Source organism: Lucilia sericata, unplaced genomic scaffold (assembly GCF_015586225.1).
Source record: "Lucilia sericata isolate MDLA Ls3-8-SP2 unplaced genomic scaffold, ASM1558622v1 Contig000505F_arrow, whole genome shotgun sequence".
In the NCBI taxonomy this organism is placed as follows: domain Eukaryota; kingdom Metazoa; phylum Arthropoda; class Insecta; order Diptera; family Calliphoridae; genus Lucilia; species Lucilia sericata.
In genome coordinates this window covers 95001-118297 of record NW_023994519.1, presented here as the reverse complement: position 1 = coordinate 118297, position 23297 = coordinate 95001, and the positions used below count along the sequence as shown (strand labels likewise).

The window sequence follows — 23297 nt, the reverse complement described above, 5'->3', positions numbered from 1 at the left end:
ATATCTAAAGACAAATGACGCAATATGAAAACAACAAATTATAAATAAATATTTATAAGAATTGTAAAACATTTAAAAAAGCTCAAGTAAATAATAAACCAATGAACCATAAAATAAACATAGTGGGTGGTTGACGCCAACTTCATTTTGAGGCTTTAAATAAGCAATATTATTCTTAATATTCTACTTAAATGGCATAATATTTCTATATATTTAAGAATAGAGAAAATATTTCATATGTCAGATGACAAGGATGAAGAGAACAAGAAAAAGGATGTAAAGGATATATGTATAGTAACTTATAACTATAAATAATTATTTATGAACAAATAGAATAGAATTGCAAAAAAAAAAAATACTTTAACAAAATTTAGCAAATTGAACTTTGAATTGTCTATTTTAGACACAAAACCTACACACACACACACCCACCCTGCCCACGAACACCGACAAATACAATTGGCAGGGGTTTTTTGTTCTTATCAGCCAAGGTCAATTTCATCAAATTGTATTTCGAGTTTTTTGTAGTATTTATTTTCTGTTTATTGCCAAAACAAATCAAAATCAAAGAAATAAAAAAGAAACAATCTCAACACACAAACAAATTTTTAATCGAAAGTTTTGTAAACTTTTTGTTGCAAGTTAATCTTGTATCATAATATTTTTGGATTTAAGCCAAAAACTATATGATCGAAAAAAACGAAGAAAAAATGCTAACTCAACCTTCCAATTGAATTGAAGCGAAAAAAGTTTTTTCAACAATTTCAAGAGGGTTTTTATTTCGTTTCTTTTTTTTGCAACAAACAAGTGTTTGGGGCCAGTAAGTGATTCAGTAATTAAAATAAACTACAAAAAAATACTAAACAGTAAAATTTTTGTTTAAACATATGAAAAAGTTTATAATTAAAAACATAAATATAAAAAAAATTTAGCTGCAGCATGTTAAATTAGATGTTTGTTAGCAAACTTGCAACATTTCACAAAACAATTTAACCATAAAACAAAATGTGGCAAATGCAAATATGAGAAAAAAATAAAGTTTTCTGACACATTACTGCAAAACTTAGATTTGTGGCTAAATTATATTAAAAAGTCCTTAACTAGAAGTTAAGAGTAAAATAAAAGGGGCAGGGGTTGCATTGCGGCAGGGGATTAGTAATGTTAGTAGACTTAACATTGCTTTACGACTCCGTTTAATCTTTCTATACTTCAGTTCTAGTTCAGTTCTAGTTCAGTTCTAGTTCAGTTCTAGTTCAGTTCTGTTCTAGTTCAGTTCTAGTTCAGTTCTAGTTCAGTTCTAGTTCAGTTCTAGTTCAGTTCTAGTTCAGTTCTAGTTCAGTTCTAGTTCAGTTCTAGTTCAGTTCTAGTTCAGTTCTAGTTCAGTTCTAGTTCAGTTCTAGTTCAGTTCTAGTTCAGTTCTAGTTCAGTTCTAGTTCAGTTCTAGTTCAGTTCTAGTTCAGTTCTAGTTCAGTTCTAGTTCAGTTCTAGTTCAGTTCTAGTTCAGTTCTAGTTCAGTTCTAGTTCAGTTCTAGTTCAGTTCTAGTTCAGTTCTAGTTCAGTTCTAGTTCAGTTCTAGTTCAGTTCTAATTCAGTTCTAGTTCAGTTCTAGTTCAGTTCTAGTTCAGTTCTAGTTCAGTTCTAGTTCAGTTCCAGTTCAGTTCAAGTTCAGTTCAGTTAGTTCTAGTTCAGTTCTAGTTCAGTTCTAGTTCAGTTCTAGTTCAGCTCTAGTTCAGCTTAGTTAGCTCTAGTTCAGTTCTAGTTCAGTTCTAGTTCAGTTCTAGTCAGTTCTAGTTCAGTTCTAGTTCAGTTCTAGTTCAGTTCTAGTTCAGTTCTAGTTCAGTTCTAGTTCAGTTCTAGTTCAGTTCTAGTTCAGTTCTAGTTCAGTTCTAGTTCAGTTCTAGTTCAGTTCTAGTTCAGTTCTAGTTCAGTTCTAGTTCAGTTCTAGTTCAGTTCTAGTTCAGTTCTAGTTCAGTTCTAGTTCAGTTCTAGTTCAGTTCTAGTTCAGTTCTAGTTCAGTTCTAGTTCAGTTCTAGTTCAGTTCTAGTTCAGTTCTAGTTCAGTTCTAGTTCAGTTCTAGTTCAGTTCTAGTTCAGTTTCTAGTTCAGTTCTAGTTCAGTTCTAGTTCAGTTCTAGTTCAGTTCTAGTTCAGTTCTAGTTCAGTTCTAGTTCAGTTCTAGTTCAGTTCTAGTTCAGTTCTAGTTCAGTTCTAGTTCAGTTCTAGTTCAGTTCTAGTTCAGTTCTAGTTCAGTTCTAGTTCAGTTCTAGTTTCAGTTCTAGTTCAGTTCTAGTTCAGTTCTAGTTCAGTTCTAGTTCAGTTCTAGTTTAGTTCTAGTTCAGTTCTAGTTCAGTTCTAGTTCAGTTCTAGTTCAGTTCTAGTTCAGTTCTAGTTCACTTCAAGTTCAGTTCAAGTTTAGTTCTAGTTCAGTTCTAGTTCAGTTCTAGTTCAGCTCTAGTTCAGCTCTAGTTCAGTTCTAGTTCAGTTCTAGTCTAGTTCAGTTCTAGTTCAGTTCGTTCAGTTCTAGTTCAGTTCTAGTTCAGTTCTAGTTCAGTTCTAGTTCAGTTCTAGTAAGTTCTAGTTCAGTTCTAGTTCAGTTCTAGTTCAGTTCTAGTTCAGTTCTAGTTCAGTTCTAGTTCAGTTCTAGTTCAGTTCTAGTTCAGTTCTAGTTCAGTTCTAGTTCAGTTCTAGTTAGTTCAGTGTTCAGTTCTAGTTCAGTTCTAGTTCAGTTCTAGTTCAGTTCTAGTTCAGTTCTAGTTCAGTTCTAGTTCTGTTCTAGTTCAGTTCTAGTTCAGTTCTAGTTCAGTTCTAGTTCAGTTCTAGTTCAGTTCTAGTTCAGTTCTAGTTCAGTTCTAGTTCAGTTCTAGTTCAGTTCTAGTTCAGTTCTAGTTCAGTTCTACTTCAGTTCTAGTTCAGTTATAGTTCAGTACTGTGATCCTTCGAGATCATAATCACAAATCTTGACAATACATACTTTGTTAACAATTCTTATAACTGTGGATCATTCGCGAATATTCCTATACAATACTCTTTTAATAATTTTTAAAGAAATTCAAATCTTTTCTGAAAAATGCTTCTCACATACTCTCTAATGAATTCTTCTTACAATCGTCAAACTTTTATAATAAATTTCATTCACAGTCGAGAATATTTTCTTTTGACAATTGTATATAATTTTATGAGAGACAAATTCTCTATTTTGGTTGTTTTTTATGGACGAACGGATATGATATTCACATTCCAAACACTGTCACAACTATTAGTTCGTCTCCGTTCTCGAATATATTGATGCAAAACTCTGTTCTTCTTGTTCATTCGTGACTTTTTACATGAAATTCTGATTTTATACCAAATTCATCTCATCATTGTGAATCGAGAATATTTTCACGCCTAACTCTTTACAATAATGGATCTTTCGAGGATATTTTTTTCATAACAAACTCTTTCTTCATTATGTTAATTTCATCACCGATCACACATCTTTTTCTCTCGAGTATATTTTCTTACGAAATGATTATCTCTCGAGAGTACATTCATAATAAACTCTGCTCCCTATTATAGACCTTTTAAACAAAAACTTCTCCTTTATCTTAAACTCTAAGTACTTAATTTATTTCCCCGTAACATTTAACCCTCTAATAATTGTATTCAACATCTTTTTGTATTAAATTTCACAAAATATCTATATTAAATTGTTTCCGACTCACAAACACAATATAACTAAAGATATGCATCAAATATTTTATTAAAAGTCAAAAAAAGAAACATCAGAAAGAAAAAATATGAATAAAAATAAAACAAAGTAATTTTTGCTCTAGCAATTTTCCATTTCAACGCCATTTCAAGGATGAGTTAAGAAAAGATAAAAATATGAAAACGACTGACTAAATCTAAGAATAGAAAAAAACAACAAAGAATAGTAATAAATAAGCATGTCTTTTGCAGTAAAAATTGTTAAAAGGAATATTTATATGCGAATATTATTCTACTAGCGACATAAATACACTTAGGAAAATAAGGGGGTTCTTCTGAACTCTAAAATGGAACCATATTACAAAATTCAAATGAATTTTTTAAATTTTACTTATTTGCATTATATAAATAGCACTTTTTACTTCAAATAATTTTTAGCAAATAAATATTTATTAAATTTATTTTCTTCCAGTGTTTTTTTGTGTTTGTAAAGTTTTTTTCTTTTTTAAGCAATACAATATTCAATATTTATTCTATTGTTTACCACTCAAAAACTGAAACTGTCTTTCGGCGACTTTGGCATATTAAATGTACGCTTTCATTTCAGCGATGCCATTAAAAGGATATAACATACCAACACCCTCTCACTCTAACGACTACAGTGGTGGACAAAAGTTACGCAACAATTTCAATTTATTTTATCGAATAGTGAAATTCGTCCGAAAATCAATAAATATCTTTACGCGAAAATCATCGAACAATTTCATTTTTTTCGAAAATATTTGGATACAAAACTCCTCTCGAAATTGTGTTCTGTTCTGATTCTAGTTCTAGTTCTAGTTCTGTTTCTAGTTCTGATCTAGTTCTGTTCTAGTTCTGTTCTAGTTCCTGTTCTAGTTCTGTTCTAGTTCTGTTCTAGTTCTGTTCTAGTTCTGTTCCGAGTTTCTAGTTCTGGTCTAGTTCTGTTCTAGTTCTGTTCTAGTTCTGTTCTAGTTCTGTTCTAGTTTCTGTTCAGTCTAGTTCTGTTCTAGTTCTGTTCTAGTTCTGTTCTAGTTCTGTTCTGTTCTGTTCTAGTTCTGTTCTAGTTCTGTTCTAGTTCTGTTCTAGTTCTGTTCTAGTTCTGTTCTAGTTCTGTTCTAGTTCTGAGTTCTGTTCTAGTTCCTGTTCTAGTTTCTAGTTCTGTTCTAAGTTCTGTTCTAGTTCTTGTTCTAGTTCTGTTCTAGTTCTGTTCTAGTTTCTAGTTCTGTTCTAGTTCTAGTTCTAGTTCGGGTTCTAGTTCTGTTCTAGTTCTGTTCTAGTTCCTGTTCTAGTTCTGTTCTAGTTCTGTTCTAGTTCTGTTCTAGTTCTGTTACTAGTTCTGTTCGAGTTCTGGTCTAGTTCTGTTCTAGTTCTGTTGCTAGTTCTGTTCTAGTTGCTGTTCTAGTTCTGTGCTAGTTCTGTTCTAGTTTCTGTTCTAGTTCTGTTCTAGTTCTGTTCTAGTTACTGTTCTAGTTCTGTTCTAGTTCTGTTCTAGTTCTGTTCTAGTTCTGTTCTAGTTCTGTTCTAGTTCTGTTCTAGTTCTGTTCTAGTTCTGTTCTAGTTCTGTTCTAGTTCTGTCTAGTTCTGTTCTAGTTCTGTTCTAGTTCTGTTTCTAGTTCAGTCCTAGTTCTGTTCTAGTTCTGTTCTAGTTCTGTTCTAGTTCTGTTCTAGTTCTGTTCTAGTTCTGTTCTAGTTCCGTTCTAGTTCTGTTCTAGTTCTGTTCTAGTTCTGTTCTAGTTCTGTTCTAGTTCTGTTCTAGTTCTGTTCTAGTTCTGATCTAGTTCTGATCTAGTTCTGATCTAGTTCTGTTCTAGTTCTTCTTAGTTTAATATTGTTTTTGCCATTGACAGTAAATATAAAATACTTTTGTTTGTATGTGAAAATATAAAACCAACAAAAATAAAACATGACATTACACAACGGGAAACAATTTTGCCAGTATATTTTTTTGTTCCAGTTTTTTATTTAATTCCTCTATATTTTAGCTTGTACATGACAGTTACCAAGTCTCTTGACTTTTTCTATGTAATTTTTTATTTATATTTATTTAAAAACATACTTTTTTTGCTGTTGTTTTTGGTACATATTTACAACAATTGTTACATATGTATATAAGCTTAGGAAAATATACATATATTCATAACATACAACAAAATGAAAATGTTAGAAATAAGAAAAAACAGAGCGTTGGCTGGTTGGTTGGTTGGTTTTAGCCATATTAAAAAGAAAAAAAACAGAACATACCAACATCAACAAAAAGTGGTATTAGTAATTTTTAGACCTAGTTCTATTTTGTGTGGGTTGTTATTTTAGCAAATATAATTTATTTGCTGCTGTTTGTTTGTTGTGACAATATTCGTCTAGCGAGTACTTTGTCACACAATTGTATGAAGTTTATTTTTTCTTTTTAATTTTTAAATAAATGGGTTGGGTCAAATTGTTTTGTTGTAAATGATGCATTTATGCATCAAATAAAAAAATTTTTGTATAAATATATTTGAGAAAATTTTTAATATTTATGCATATCTAATGTTCGATTTCAAAGTTCCAGTGTGATAATAATATAATGGGGTTCATTTAGTTATAATTTTTAATATTTAAATATTTATGTTGCTTTTAAATGTTTTCGACTGTTAAGTTTGGGATTCTTTTTAAGGGGATTTATGTAATTTTGTTTGTTTGTATGCTGTTTATATATGAAGTTCTGCTCTTTTTAGCAAAATTATTCCCATTAAAAGCTTTTATAATTTTTCCAGTCATTTCATCAAAATTAAAATATTGTGCTACAAATGTTTATTGTGTGTAAAATTTTTAAAAATATCTTAAATTTTTTCCCACTTTATTTAACAAAAAAAATAAAATACAAATATGTATACCCTTCAACATAGTGTTAAAAACACAGTCAAAAATTAACTATCTATTGTCTAGTATATAGTCTAGTATATAGTCTAGTCTATAGTCTAGTCTATAGTCTAGTCTATAGTCTAGTCTATAGTCTAGTCTATAGTCTAGTCTATAGTCTAGTCTATAGTCTAGTCTATAGTCTAGTCTATAGTCTAGTCTATAGTCTAGTCTATAGTCTAGTCTATAGTCTAGTCTATAGTCTAGTCTATAGTCACTAGTCTATGTCTAGTCTATAGTCTAGTCTATAGTCTAGTCTATAGTCTAGTCTATAGTCTAGTCTATAGTCTAGTCTATAGTCTAGGTCTATAGTTCTAGTCTATAGTCTAGGTCTATAGTCTAGTCTATAGTCTAGTCTATAGTCTAGTCTATAGTCTAGTCTATAGTCTAGTCTATAGTCTAGGCTATAGTCTAGTCTATAGTCTAGTCTATAGTCTAGTCTATAGTCTAGTCTATAGTCTAGTCTATCGTCTAGTCTATAGTCTAGTCTATAGTCTAGTCTATAGTCTAGTCTATAGTCTAGTCTATAGTCTAGTCTATAGTCTAGTCTATAGTCTAGTCTATAGTCTAGTCTATAGTCTAGTCTATAGTCTAGTCTATAGTCTAGTCTATAGTCTAGTCTATAGTCTCGTCTATAGTCTAGTCTATAGTCTAGTCTATAGTCTAGTCTATAGTCTAGTCTATAGTCTAGTCTATAGTCTAGTCTATAGTCTAGTCTATAGTCTAGTCTATAGTCTAGTTCTATAGTCTAGTCTATAGTCTAGTCTATGTAGTCTATAGTCCTAGTCTATAGTCTAGTCTAGTATATAGTCTAGTCTAGTATATAGTCTAGTCTAGTCTATAGTCTAGTCTATAGTCTAGTCTATAGTCTAGTCTATAGTCTAGTCTATAGTCTAGTCTATAGTCTAGTCTATAGTCTAGTCTATAGTCTAGTCCCAACGGTTCCCAAAAGGGGGTCCGCGGACCCCTAGTGGTCCGTAGCAAAATCCTAGGGGGTCCGCGAAGACGAACGAAAAAAATCATGAATAAAAAATATTCTCTATATGTTACAAAATATTAAAAATATCTCCAAATTTTTCATAAATACTAAAATACACAATTTTTATTCAATAATCCCAGATTTGTTGGTGACTCTTTGAATTTTATTGTTTCGGTCGTTTATCAGGATGAAGCTAGGCGCTACAAATTTATTGTTTCACTTTTATAAAGTAAAGTATTACGTGATTTGTAATCTTTATAAATATATATGTATCGAAATAAATGTTTTTATAGCAGACGGATAATGATTTGCCTTAGAATTAAATACTGATACTGGTATCACGGAATATGAAGTTAGGTCACATTTCATAATATTTTTTTAAATTGTAAGCAAAAGTGTTAATCTAGTTAATTTTAAATATAAATATTCCATTCCAACGTGATACACAGATTTTAACTTCATTTTGTTGTCCAATATTATTAAATCAACATCAGAAAATTCATAGCGTTTTGCGTAAATAGTCAAAACCACGCAGTAAAATAATTCGTAGGTATTTTAAAATTCAAATGTAAGATCCAAATTCACAGTACATTCGCAAAGAGTTCAGGTCATATTTTATGTGGGTAACGCATTCCGCAACAACATCGAAGAAGTCTAACTTTCACATATTTTCCCGAAAACTTAGCTTACTTACTCAGCTCACTCCTATGCAATCGCAAAAAAATTTAGAAACATGACTCTTTAAGCACATGTCGACAATACTTGTTAAAGAAACCTTTTCTCTACCTTGACGAGAAATGAACATGAAAGCTCTCACGATCATAAAATTAAACATCATGTTAGAAGTCATTCTATATTTAAAACCATGAAATTGAAAACATCTCCGAAATACTAAATGTTCTCAATGTACGGGAATATTTTATAGGGTTTATGGACCAGGACTAAGACAATTTTCGGACGAACAATTACACAGTGATACAGCAAAAAAATGCAGGGGTTCTCATATACCAATTCCATTTCGTTATAGTCCATAGAGTAGGAATTTATTTTTAATTTTTCCCGATCACTTCGTTTAGTTCCTTTTTAAGATCAAAAGTTGTGAAAAAGAGCTATTTTTGAAGTTTTAACTTTAAAAAAAATATATTTTTGGTAGTTTGCAACCGATTTTCAAATTGGATATTTTGTTTTAAAGATACAAGTGTTGTCTTTCAACCCAAAAAAATAAATCCAAAATTTATGATTAATGTCTTGGTTACGGCCATTTAAGTAAAAAAACTCACACTTTTTTCACAATTTTTAATTTTCATACTGCTCTACGTTGGCCATGAAGCAGTAACTTTAGCTTTTATTACATTTGAAAAAAGTTGGGTTTCCAATGATGGTCAATTTATGATAATCGATGAAAAAGGTTATGAGTTGTGCTAAGTTTTATAAAAATATAGCATATTTCTTCCATACAAAAACGTTCATGTTTCTGGTTTTCTTTGTAACAAGTTTAAAAAATGTTTATAAACATTTTTATACAAAAATTAATTTGTATGGAGAAAACCAAAAATTCGAGAAACATGCTATTAGAAAAATTGGCATAAATCATCCAGTTTTTCATAGATTTTTATGAAATAACAAGTTTTAGAAACCTTCCTTTATGTGATTCTTCAGGAAAGTAATAAAAGATGAACTCACTGCCTCATGGTCAAAGTAAAATGAAAATGAAAAAAATGAAAATTTTTTAAAAAGTGTGAGTTTTTTTACTTAAACGACCGTAACTCAGATATTTGACCATCAATTTTGGATTTCTTTTTTTGGATTAAAAGACACTTGTATCATTAAAAAAAATATCGGATTTGAAAATCGGATGAAAACTACTAAATTTTTTTTTTAATTTTTCAAATTTAAAACTTCAAAAATGGCTCTTTTTCGCATCTTTTGCTCTTAAAAAGTAAGTTAACGAAGTGATAGGGGAAAACTAAAAATATACGAATATATCTATGGACTATAACGAAATAGAATTGGTATATGAGAACGCCTGCATTTTATTTTTCTTCACTTTTGTATCACAGTGTTATTTATAACAATAAGATATCAAAATATGTATGGGGGTCCGTGAAATTAAATAAATTCCTCAAGGGGTCCGCGAAGTAAAAAATGGTGGGAACCGCTGGTCTAGTCTATAGTCTAGTCTATAGTCTAGTCTATAGTCTAGTCTATAGTCTAGTCTATAGTCTAGTCTATAGTCTAGTCTATAGTCTAGTCTATAGTCTAGTCTATAGTCTAGTCTATAGTCTAGTCTATAGTCTAGTCTATAGTCTAGTCTATAGTCTAGTCTATAGTCTAGTCTATAGTCTAGTCTATAGTCTAGTCTATAGTCTAGTCTATAGTCTAGTTATAGTCTAGTCTATAGTCTAGTCTATAGTCTAGTCTATAGTCTAGTCTATAGTCTAGTCTATAGTCTAGTCTATAGTCTAGTCTATAGTCTAGTCTATAGTCTAGTCTATAGTCTAGTCTATAGTCTAGTCTATAGTCTAGTAGTCTAGTCTATAGTCTAGTCTATAGTAGTCTATAGTCTATAGTCTAGCCTATAGTCTAGTCTATAGTCTAGTCTATAGTCTAGTCTATAGTCTAGTCTATAGTCTAGTCTATAGTCTAGTCTATAGTCTAGTCTATAGTCTAGTCTATAGTCTAGTCTAATAGTCTAAGCCTAGTCTATAGTCTAGTCTATAGTCTAGTCTATAGTCTAGTCTATAGTCTAGTCTATAGTCTAGTCTATAGTCTAGTCTATAGTCTAGTCTATAGTCTAGTCTATAGTCTAGTCTATAGTCTAGTCTATAGTCTAGTATAGTCTAGTCTATAGTCTAGTCTATAGTCTAGTCTATAGTCTAGTCTATAGTCTAGTCTATAGTCTAGTCTATAGTCTAGTCTATAGTCTAGTCTATAGTCTAGTCTATAGTCTAGTCTATAGTCTATATAGTCTAGTCTATAGTCTAGTCTATAGTCTAGTCTATAGTCTAGTCTATAGTCTAGTCTATAGTCTGTCTATAGTCTAGTCTATAGTCTAGTCTATAGTCTAGTCTATAGTCTAGTCTATAGTCTAGTCTATAGTCTATCTATAGTCTAGTCTATAGTCTAGTCTATAGTCTAGTCTATAGTCTAGTCTATAGTCTAGTCTATAGTCTAGTCTATAGTCTAGTCTATAGTCTAGTCTATAGTCTAGTCTATAGTCTAGTCTATAGTCTAGTCTATAGTCTAGTCTATAGTCTAGTCTATAGTCTAGTCTATAGCTAGTCTAAGTCTAGTCTAATCTAGTCTATAGTCTAGTCTATAGTCTAGTCTATAGTCTAGTCTATAGTCTAGTCTATAGTCTAGTCTATAGTCTAGTCTATGTCTAGTCTAGTCTAGTCTAGTCTATAGTCTAGTCTATAGTCTAGTCTATAGTCTAGTCATAGTTAGTCTATAGTCTAGTTAGTCGTCTATAGTCTTATAGTCTAGTCGATAGTCTAGTCTATAGTCTAGTCTATAGTCTAGTCTATAGTCTAGTCTATTAGTCTAGTCTATAGTCTAGTCTATAGTATAGTCTATAGTCTAGTCTATAGTCTAGTCTATAGTCTAGTCTATGGTCTAGTCTATAGTCTAGTCTATAGTCTAGTCTATAGTCTAGTCGATAGTCGAGTCTATAGTCTAGTCTATTGTCTAGTCTATAGTCAAGTCTATAGTCTAGTCTATAGTCTAGTCTATAGTCTAGTCTATAGTATAGTCTATAGTCTAGACTATAGTCTAGTCTATAGTCTAGTCTATAGTCTAGTCTATAGTCTAGTCTATAGTCTAGTCTATAGTATTGATTATTGATTATTTGCAAAATTTGAACTAAATAAGGTTATATTTTAAGAGGTAATAATTTAATTATATTGGGGTTAATTCCTAATTTTTGTCCCTATTTTAAAAGACCTTTACTTTTAAATACCTTAAGGATTTATAAATATGTAGTAGATTTGTTAACAATCTCATTAACTCACCCCTTTAATTAACAAGTTTATACTTATTTATATTATCTTACAAAAAATTTCCCAACAATTAGAAAAAAGAAAAAAAGCACTATTATTCACGTTCTTAACCACAAAGCGGACTATTTATCCAAACCAACAAACACATCTCTAAGATACAAGAAAAAAGAGGAAAAATAGAACAAAAATGTTTAGCATGACGAGAAGGCATGTTGATGACGAAAAAGGAGGTAGAACAAGATGATGGTGATAATGATGTTGATGTAGATGCTGATGAAGACATGAAAAACTTCTATTTGCCTTGAACTTTTATTTGCTTTTCGTCTCTTTGTATTAAAGGAAAATACCATGTTTGTATATAATTCTTTTTCTTTTTTTATATTTTTGGCTTTTTTATTTTCAGTCAGCTATTTCTATTTTATAGTTCGCTTTAGAATTAAAGCCAACAAAAACAACAATAACTATGTATAAACCAAAAAAATTTATATATTTTATCCAACAACAACAACATGAGGAACAAAAAAAAAAACAGCAAAAAAATATTTGCACATAGAAAAAACCCAAAAATACATTAAATTGGCGCCAATTTTAAAATAAATCAAATTGTCCGTCCCTCCGTCCTTCGGCTGCTGTTTTATTCCTTCTAGTCTTTTACTTGAAATCATTTCTATTTTTTCTTTAAATGTTGCTTATTTTTTTCTCGTTTTTTTTTTCGAAAATAGTAAACCCAAAAATAGAGGAAAAATTTTGTGCAAAAATCCGCATTTTATTTTTAACCAAAAAAAATATATCCAGAATTTTTCTACGTGGTGATTTTTATATGTGCAATTTGTATGTTTTATTTCAATTTTTATTCACATGATTTAATAGATATGCTGGGAGCTTGAGTCTTGTATACCAGATATGGAAAATTTAAATTTTGAAATAGTACTAACTTATTACAAAAATATCACTTTTTAGACTAGACTATAGGCTAGACTATAAACTAAAAAATATTCCAGACTACAGACTATACTATACACTAAACTATAAACTAGTCTATAGACTAGACTATAGACTAGACTATAGATTAGACTATAGACTAGACTATAGACTTGACTATAGACTAGACTATAGACTTGACTATAGACTAGACTATAGGCTAGACTATAGGCTAGACTATAGGCTAAACTAGACTATAGACTAGACTATAGACTAGACTATAGACTAGACTATAGACTAGACTATAGACTAGACTATAGACTAGACTATAGACTAGACTATAGACTAGACTATAGACTAGACTATAGACTAAACTATAGGTTAGACTATAGATTAGACTATAGACTAGACTATAGGCTAGACTATAGACTAGACTATAGACTAGACTATAGACTAGACTTTAGACTAGACTATAGACTAGACTATAGACTAGACTATAGATTAGACTATAGACTAGACTATAGACTAGACTATAGACTAGACTATAGACTAGACTATAAACTACACTATAGACTAGACTATAGATTAGACTATAGACTAGACTATAGACTAGACTATAGATTAGACTATAGACTAGACTATAGACTAGACTATAGACTAGACTATAGACTAGAATATAAACTAGACTATAGACTAGACTATAGACTAGACTATAGACTAGACTATAGACTTGACTATAGACTAGACTATAGACTAGACTATAGACTTGACTATAGACTAGACTATAGACTAGACTATAGACTAGACTAGACTAGACTAGACTATAGGCTAGACTAGACTATAGACTAGACTAGACTATAGACTAGACTAGACTATAGACTAGACTAGACTAGACTAGACTATAGACTAGACTATAGACTAGACTATAGACTAGACTATAGACTAGACTATAGACTAGACTATAGACTAGACTATAGACTAGACTATAGACTATAGTCTACAGACTGATTACTATGTGAACTACTTATCAAAAGTTTGTAAGTTAGAAAAAGTACCGTAAATGTTGTAGGGGTACCGTGGTATTTCTCCATAATAAAAAGTACTAAAGTACTCAATTTTCCATGCCTGGTGTATACCATTTAATGTTTTTATCTATTTTTTATATAAAAATTCTATCTAAAAAATTGTATCTGCACGTTACACTTGTTTGCATCATGATAAACCAGTTTGTTGAACTGTTTGGGTATTTGCAATTTGTTGTTTTATTTTTTTTCCTCAGCATGTGATTGGTATTACATTTATTTTCTATCTTTTAGTTACTGACACGAATCAATCAATTATTCAATAAATATTGAATTATAAAAATTCGTCATAAAATATATATTCTGGTTTAAAAAAATATATATAACTTGATTTAAATGTAAAACGTATATTAAGATAAATTGAATCAGAAAAAATATGGTTATTAAATACATATATCCGTGTTTGTTGGTCGTAAAACATAAATACAATTTCTATAAAAAGAGTAAAGAATAAAAAATAATATTGTTAAAATAATGGAGATGGCTGAACGGTATTCTGCTTCTTTAGACTTTAATTTATATCCCTATATTCACCTCCTGATATTTTACTAAATTTCTGTTAGATTCAATTTCAAAGTCCTATTAAATTATACAAATTTCTATGAGGTTTAAATTCAATTTCAATAAACTAATAAAAATTTCCTAAATAAATAGAACTACCTATTCAAAGAATTGAATAAATTTAAAATAAATTTAAAGTTTTTTTGTACCCTTTTACTTATTCTAAATTCACTTAACAGATTTTTAACTAAAAATTCTCCCTTTTATTCAAGTACTACTACATACTACTAACACAAGTACTCCATAGTCGATTTCAAGGAATACTTAGAAATGATAGTGCCTCTCAAGTTACGCACTTTAATTTAACAATTCTTTACTCAATATTTTCATGTTCAAGGGAGGAATATATTCCATTCCATTTCTTTGTGTCTGGCATATATTGTAATATTTGTATTCTTATTTTTCCTCATTTTTGTAACACATACCCATTGAGATTTAAAGTAGTTTCCTTTTACTAGACTGTAAACTCTACAGCTCCAGTTCTATGCCAAGTATTTGAAAGGATTTCTAAGGAGAGCAAAAGTTTATGTTTGTGTAAAAGTAGAGGATATAGAGACCAAAGTTAAAATAAACAAAATCCTTTGTTTATTATATATTTTTATTATTCGTGAATGAAAAAAAAGAAACTTGCAAAAATGTAGTAAAAACCAGGCATGGATAAACGAAGCTTTGAAAAACGACTAACATTCCGCTATCTATAGAATAAAATAAAGACTGGACTATAGACTGAGCTACAAACTGAGCTATGAACTGAGGTATATACTGAACCATAGACTAGACTATGGACTAGTTTATCGAAAAGACTATAGACTATAGACTAGACTATAGACTAGACTATAGACTAGACTAAACTATAGGACTAGACTATGGACTAGACTATAGACTAGACTATGGACTAGACTATAGACTAGACTATAGACTAGACATAGACTAGACTATAGACTAGACTATACTAATAGACTAGACTAGACTAGACTAGACTATAGACTAGACTATAGACCTAGACTATAGACTAGACTATAGACTAGACTATAGACCTAGACTATAGACTTAGAACTATAGACTAGACTATAGACTAGACTATAGACTAGACATAGACTAGACTATAGACTAGACTATAGACTAGACTATAGACTAGACTATAGACTAGACCTATAGACTAGACTATAGACTAGACTATAGACTAGACTATAGACTAGACTATAGACTAGACTATAGACTAGACTATAGACTAGACTAAGACTAGACTATAGACTAGACTATAGACTAGGGACTATAGGACTAGACTATAGACTAGACTATAGACTAGACTATAGATAGACTAGACTATAGACTAGACTATAGACTAGACTATAGACTAGGAGACTATAGACTAGACTATAGACTAGACTATAGACCTAGACTATAGACTAGACTATAGACTAGACTATAGACTAGACTATAGACTAGACTATAGACGATAGCTATAGACTAGACTATAGACTAGACTATAGCTAGACTATAGACTAGACTATAGACCTAGACTATAGACTAGAATAGACTAGACTACTTAGACTAGACTATAGACTAGACTAACTATAGACTAGACTATAGACCTAGACTATAGACTAGACTATAGACTAGACTATAGACTAACTATAGACTAGACTATAGACTAGACTATAGACTGACTATAGACTAGACATATAGACTAGGACTATAGACTAGACTATAGACTAGACTATAGACTAGACTATAGACTAGACTATAGACTAGCTATAGACTTAGACTAGAGACTAAGACTATAGACTAGACCTAGAGTACTTAGACTATAGACGAGAACTATAGAATAGAACTATAGTCTAGACTATAGACTAGACTATAGACTAGACTATAGTCAAGACATATTACAGACTAGATACTAGACTAGACTATTATAGGACTACATTTAGAATACACTAGAACTAGACTATAGACTACACTATAAGACTAGACAATAGACTTGACTATAGACGAGACTATGGACTAGACTATAGACTAGACTATAGACTAGAACTATAGGCCTAGACGATAGAACTAGACTATAGACTAGACTATAGACTAGTCTATAGACTAGACGATAGACTAGACTATAGACTAGACTATAGACTAGAATATAGACTATAGCCTATATTCTAATCTATAGACCTACGACTATAGACTAGACTATAGACTAGACTATAGACTAGACCTATAGACTAGACATCGACTAACTGAACTAGACTATAGACTAGACTATAGACTAGAAATAATAGAGACTAGACTATAGACAGACTATAGACTAGACTATAGACTAGACTATAGACTAGACTATAGACTATACCTATAGACAGACTATAGACTTGACTATAGACTTAGACTATAGACTAGACTATAGACTAGACTATAGGACTAGACTATAGACTAGACTAGATTAGACTAGACTAGACTAGACTATAGACTATAGACTATAGACTATAGACTATAGACTATAGACTATAGACTATAGACTATAGACTATAGACTATAGACTATAGACTATAGAGTATAGACTATAGACTAGACTATAGACTAGACTATAGACTAGACTATAGACTAGACTATAGACTAGACTAGAGACTAGACTATAGACTAGACTATGACTAGACTATAGACTAGACTATAGACTAGACTATAGACAGACTATAGACTAGACTATAGACTAACTATAGACTAGACTATAGACTAGACTATAGACTAGACTATAGACTAGACTATAGACTAGACTATAGACTAGACTATAGACTAGACTATAGACTAACTATAGACTAGACTATAGACTAGACTATAGACTAGACTATAGACTAGACTATAGACTACACTATAGTCTAGACTATAGACTAGACTATAGACTAGACTATAGACTAGACTATAGACTAGACTATAGACTAGACTATAGAATAGACTATAGAATAGACTATAGACTAGACTATAGACTAGACTTTAGACTAGACTACAGACTAGACTATAGACTATAGACTACATTATAGACTACACTACAGACTAGACTATAGACTAGACTATAGAATACACTATAGACTACACTACAGGCCGGTCTATTAAGTACTATGTGGATTACTTATAAAAAGTTTTATACCGCTGTATTTTTCGAATTACTCAATTTTCCATCCCCGATAGTAACTATGGTCGAGCAAATTACTGCAAAAAGGGGGAATATTTATTTAAGAAATAAGGAAAACATTTCAAGGTTTAATTTACATTTAGTTAGAGATTTTTAAAGGTTTCATTTTAATTAAATTCGAAGTAATATTAACTCCTTATTTACATTTTTGGAGTAATTAAATAATCTTTGTAGAATATGACTAAAACTAAATGAAATTTTAAACAAAAATTTAATTAAACTTAACAAAACTACTAATAATAAGTTTTTCTTTAATTTTAATATTTAAATTAATGAAATGTTTGTTTTAGTAAAAAATTTAATTAAAATAAAAATATATTGTTATATATTGAATGTCAAATTATCAATCAGAACAGATGTTATATTCTAAAATATTTTTGCAGAATTTCAAATTTTAATCTTTATCCCCATTTGCATTTTTCCCACTAGTTTAATTGCACTGAGAACAATAATATTTACTTTACTGATAACTTGATATTTATATTTATTATTTTAAATAAATAAATATTTAAATATTAAACATTGTCGCTGAAATTTATTTGATGTATTCAATTAATTAAATATTTCGAAAAAATTACATTTTTGCTTTATCACTAAAATTTATTAAAATCTTTCATCAGCAGAAATCAGTAATAGACACTACAACATACATATACACAAACATACAAACATACATACTTTCCTATAAATAATTTATAAACATTTCTAATTACGTTTCGAAAACTAACAACTATACGAGGCAGGTTCTATAAAAATATTAGAAAAAATCTTTATGATTTTTTATAACAATTTGAAATGTTCATCGAGAAATGTCCATGTGTCGTCTCGTACAGTTTATTTGCTTGTGTAATATTAAGAAAACTGACAAATGGAATGTAAATATTTGTCTAAAATCAACAAATTATAATTATTGTCGATAATGGAAAATTCACAATGTTGTACATATTTATTATTTAAAATTGAAATGTGTTTGTATTTTTTATTTGTTAATATTCTAAGTAAATTTGACTTTTATTGTCATCTTGTTAAACTTGTTAATTTAATAGTTTAGAATAAAAATTTCGAAAACAAACTTGAATTTGTAATAAATATTTTTCACTTGATTAACCACCTGAAAATCGATATTTATTTACAGAGATTTATTTTATGCAAATGGAACTGTTCTTGTTCAGTTCTAGTGCAGTTCTAGTTCAGTTCTAGTTCAGTTCTAGTTCAGTTCTAGTTCAGTTCTAGTTCAGTTCTAGTTCAGTTCTAGTTCAGTTCTAGTTCAGTTCTAGTTCAGTTCTAGTTCAGTTCTAGTTCAGTTCTAGTTCAGTTCTAGTTCAGTTCTAGTTCAGTTCTAGTTCAGTTCTAGTTCAGTTCTAGTTCAGTTCTAGTTCAGTTCTAGTTCAGTCTAGTTCAGTTCTAGGTTCAGTTCTAGTTCAGTTCTAGTTCAGTTCTAGTTTCAGTTCTAGTTCAGTTCTAGTTCAGTTCTAGTTCAGTTCTAGTTCAGTTCTATTCAGTTCTAGTTCAGTTCTAGTTCAGTTCTAGTTCAGTTCTAGTTCAGTTCTAGTTCAGTTCTAGTTCAGTTCTAGTTCAGTTCTAGTTCAGTTCTAGTTCAGTTCTAGTTCAGTTCTAGTTCAGTTCTAGTTCAGTTCTAGTTAAGTTCTAGTTCAGTTCTAGTTCAGTTCTAGTTCAGTTCTAGTTCAGTTCTAGTTCAGTTCTAGTTCAGTTCTAGTTCAGTTCTAGTTCAGTTCTAGTTCAGTTCTAGTTCAGTTCTAGTTCAGTTCTAGTTCAGTTCTAGTTCAGTTCTAGTTCAGTTCTAGTTCAGTTCTAGTTCAGTTCTAGTTCAGTTCTAGTTCAGTTCTAGTTCAGTTCTAGTTCAGTTCTAGTTCAGTTCTAGTTCAGTTCTAGTTCAGTTCTAGTTCAGTTCTAGTTCAGTTCTAGTTCAGTTCTAGTTCAGTTCTAGTTCAGTTCTAGTTCAGTTCTAGTTCAGTTCTAGTTCAGTTCTAGTTCAGTTCTAGTTCAGTTCTAGTTCAGTTCTAGTTCAGTTCTAGTTCAGTTCTAGTTCAGTTCTAGTTCAGTTCTAGTTCAGTTCTAGTTCAGTTCTAGTTCAGTTCTAGTTCATTCGTTCAGTTCTAGTTCAGTTCTAGTTCAGTTCTAGTTCAGTTCTAGTTCAGTTCTAGTTCAGTTCTAGTTCAGTTCTAGTTCAGTTCTAGTTCAGTTCTAGTTCAGTTCTAGTTCAGTTCTAGTTCAGTTCTAGTTCAGTTCTAGTTCAGTTCTAGTTCAGTTCTAGTTCAGTTCTAGTTCAGTTCTAGTTCAGTTCTAGTTCAGTTCTAGTTCAGTTCTAGTTCAGTTCTAGTTCAGTTCTAGTTCAGTTCTAGTTCAGTTCTAGTTCAGTTCTAGTTCAGTTCTAGTTCAGTTCTAGTTCAGTTCTAGTTCAGTTCTAGTTCAGTTCTAGTTCAGTTCTAGTTCAGTTCTAGTTCAGTTCTAGTTCAGTTCTAGTTCAGTTCTAGTTCAGTTCTAGTTCAGTTCTAGTTCAGTTCTAGTTCAGTTCTAGTTCAGTTCTAGTTCAGTTCTAGTTCAGTTCTAGTTCAGTTCTAGTTCAGTTCTAGTTCAGTTCTAGTTCAGTTCTAGTTCAGTTCTAGTTCAGTTCTAGTTCAGTTCTAGTTCAGTTCTAGTTCAGTTCTAGTTCAGTTCTAGTTCAGTTCTAGTTCAGTTCTAGTTCAGTTCTAGTTCAGTTCTAGTTCAGTTCTAGTTCAGTTCTAGTTCAGTTCTAGTTCAGTTCTAGTTCAGTTCTAGTTCAGTTCTAGTTCAGTTCTAGTTCAGTTCTAGTTCAGTTCTAGTTCAGTTCTAGTTCAGTTCTAGTTCAGTTCTAGTTCAGTTCTAGTTCAGTTCTAGTTCAGTTCTAGTTCAGTTCTAGTTCAGTTCTAGTTCAGTTCTAGTTCAGTTCTAGTTCAGTTCTAGTTCAGTTCTAGTTCAGTTCTAGTTCAGTTCTAGTTCAGTTCTAGTTCAGTTCTAGTTCAGTTCTAGTTCAGTTCTAGTTCAGTTCTAGTTCAGTTCTAGTTCAGTTCTAGTTCAGTTCTAGTTCAGTTCTAGTTCTAGTTCAGTTCTAGTTCAGTTCTAGTTCAGTTCTAGTTCAGTTCTAGTTCAGTTCTAGTTCAGTTCTAGTTCAGTTCTAGTTCAGTTCTAGTTCAGTTCTAGTTCAGTTCTAGTTCAGTTCTAGTTCAGTTCTAGTTCAGTTCTAGTTCAGTTCTAGTTCAGTTCTAGTTCAGTTCTAGTTCAGTTCTAGTTCAGTCTAGTTCAGTTCTAGTTCAGTTCTAGTTCAGTTCTAGTTCAGTTCTAGTTCAGTTCTAGTTCAGTTAGTTCAGTTCTAGTTCAGTTCTAGTTCAGTTCTAGTTCAGTTCTAGTTCAGTTCTAGTTCAGTTCTAGTTCAGTTCTAGTTCAGTTCTAGTTCAGTTCTAGTTCAGTTCTAGTTCAGTTCTAGTTCAGTTCTAGTTCAGTTCTAGTTCAGTTCTAGTTCAGTTCTAGTTCAGTTCTAGTTCAGTTCTAGTTCAGTTCTAGTTCAGTTCTAGTTCAGTTCTAGTTCAGTTCTAGTTCAGTTCTAGTTTCTAGTTCAGTTCTAGTTCAGTTTAGTTCAGTTCTAGTTCAGTTCTAGTTCAGTTCTAGTTCTAGTTCTAGTTCAGTTCTAGTTCAGTTCTAGTTCAGTTCTAGTTCAGTCTAGTTCAGTTCTAGTTCAGTTCTAGTTCAGTTCTAGTTCAGTTCTAGTTCAGTTCTAGTTCAGTTCTAGTTCAGTTCTAGTTCAGTTCTAGTTCAGTTCTAGTTCAGTTCTAGTTCAGTTCTAGTTCAGTTCTAGTCAGTTCTAGTTCAGTTCTAGTGTCAGTTCTAGTTCAGTTCTAGTTCAGTTCTAGTTCAGTTCTAGTTCAGTTCTAGTTCAGTTCTAGTTCAGTTCTATGAAATACCTTCGTAGTAGTCATCATACTTTTTATCACTGTATGTATTATTTTATGGTCTCCTAAATTTACTGTATGACTCTGTAAGTACATAAAAGGATTATCTAATAAATGTCACTACTACAATAAATAAGTGACAAGCAGCGGGTACAAAATATTGTTCTGTATGCTAGGGAAACAACATTAGAAATAGAAAATAACTATTATACAAAAAAAAGTTATCTCTATGTACGAGCTCATACTAATGTCCATGTAAAGGCGTTGAAGTGGTAACAATGAAAAAAAGTAAAAGAACAATGTTAAAAAAAAATCCACGTAATTATTCTATAATAGTCTGCTGTTCTGCCTCGTGTCCGTCTGAAACGTTTTGTCTGCATATATTGTAATATAATATAGAAAACATTATTGCGCTGTTGATTAAATTAATTGACTTGTGTGACTGATAGACAGACAGACTATTTATTCTATTCGTTGGGTTCAATATGTTCCAAAGAACTAAGTGTTGAGAGAGTTGTATAATAAATAATATGATTTGCAGTGTAAGATTTAATAATATTTGAGTGGTAATTTTTGTCAGCTGTCAAAGTATATAACAGCTGTTTAGGGGTTTTTTATTAGGAAGTGTATTGGGGGTTTCTCAATAAGAAACTGGACAATTTGGTGACAAATATACAATGTACTAGAACTGCAATTAATATTAAATTCTACTTTTCTACTCTGAAAATAGAAAAGCCTTAAAAACCTTGATTTAAACTTACCATATGGTAGTCAATTTAAAAAAATGGAAAAAAGAATTGTTGTGATTTATATTGTTTTCAATTTTTCCATTCTCCAACTCTTACATACATTTTTTTATTTTCTCTCTATGGTTTCTTTTCTTTTCTATTCATTTTATTTTATTTTTCTATTATTGATTTCTGTCTTAAAGGGCTTTAAATGTTCAAATTATATGAGTTGTATAATTTTTAGTCTGGCTCCTGTATGGAGAATATAAGGCCATGTTATATGTATATTTGGTTTCTTGGGGTATTATATTGTTTTGTAAATTTTTTTCTTCTTCTTCTTCACTCACTTAGAGGAAATTGTATTTTCTTGTCATTTTATTATTTGTTTTATTTTTACTCTATTTTACTCGCACTCAGTTCGGTTACACTTAGAAGCAATTATTTTATAGTTGTGGTATTGGTTAGTTTTCCCTAGTTGTAAAGGGTTTTCAGTTGAGAAAAAAGGTGAACTTATAGACCAACATATTACTGCTGGATTACTATTGGGTCGGATATTTCAATCTTGTACGAGTTTAACTTACAAGTAAGAGAGCTCTTTACCTACCTCTGTTCTAGTTCACTATTAACTAATTAGCTGAAACCTTAAATTTCTAACTTGATGCCCATAAATATATTAAAAATATTACTTGAAAAATCTCATTGTTTCTGAAACCCCTACTAAAATTTCAGTTTATTTCAGTTTGTGTCAACACAATGTATAATGTTATAAAGGAAACATACTACTACTGCTATTCAATCTTATTTGATTCCTTATGTTTGTTATTTTCAGTTTATGTTTATATAGAAAATTTACTTATTTATATTGGTTTCTATGTAAAAACACATAGAAATTAATGTGTTTTAATAATTCATTTTATAAAGGAAAATTATAACATTTATAAAATGTATATTTATTAATGTTTAATTTATTTTTTATGGTGCTAAACAAGGAAAGGAAATCTCCCAAAAGAATAAGGTACAAAAGAGCTTAAAGTACACAGAGGAAAAAACGGACGTTTTAAAATTATACACGCCTGGTATCAAATATTGACACCAAAGTGTTTATAATTTTTCAATATCATCCTTTATCAAAGTATGTACAGATAGTTGTCTTACCAACAACAAAAATATAAAAAATACACGACGTTATCAAATCCACAAAGAAATAATAATGATGTGTTACCAAAGTGACAACGTCATGTTGTCAAAAAGAACGTTGCGTTGTCGAAATAACAACGATGCATTGTCGAAATCACAACAAAGCGTAATCGATGT

General features: G+C 30.7%; 1 protein-coding gene across 5 annotated transcripts in view; it reads right to left on the bottom strand.

The window, feature by feature from the left end:
* The window catches only part of LOC119605628 (uncharacterized protein DDB_G0283357), a 142842-nt gene that overhangs the window by 82762 nt on the left and 36783 nt on the right, over positions 1-23297 (bottom strand). The window contains exon 1 of one of the 5 annotated variants that reach the window (XM_037958846.1): positions 11597-11688. The exons of the other annotated variants lie outside the window; for them this stretch is intronic. The gene's annotated coding sequence lies outside the window, so the exon portion shown is untranslated. Of the gene's footprint in view, positions 1-11596; positions 11689-23297 lie in introns of those variants that run through there. 5 annotated transcript variants of the gene reach the window in all.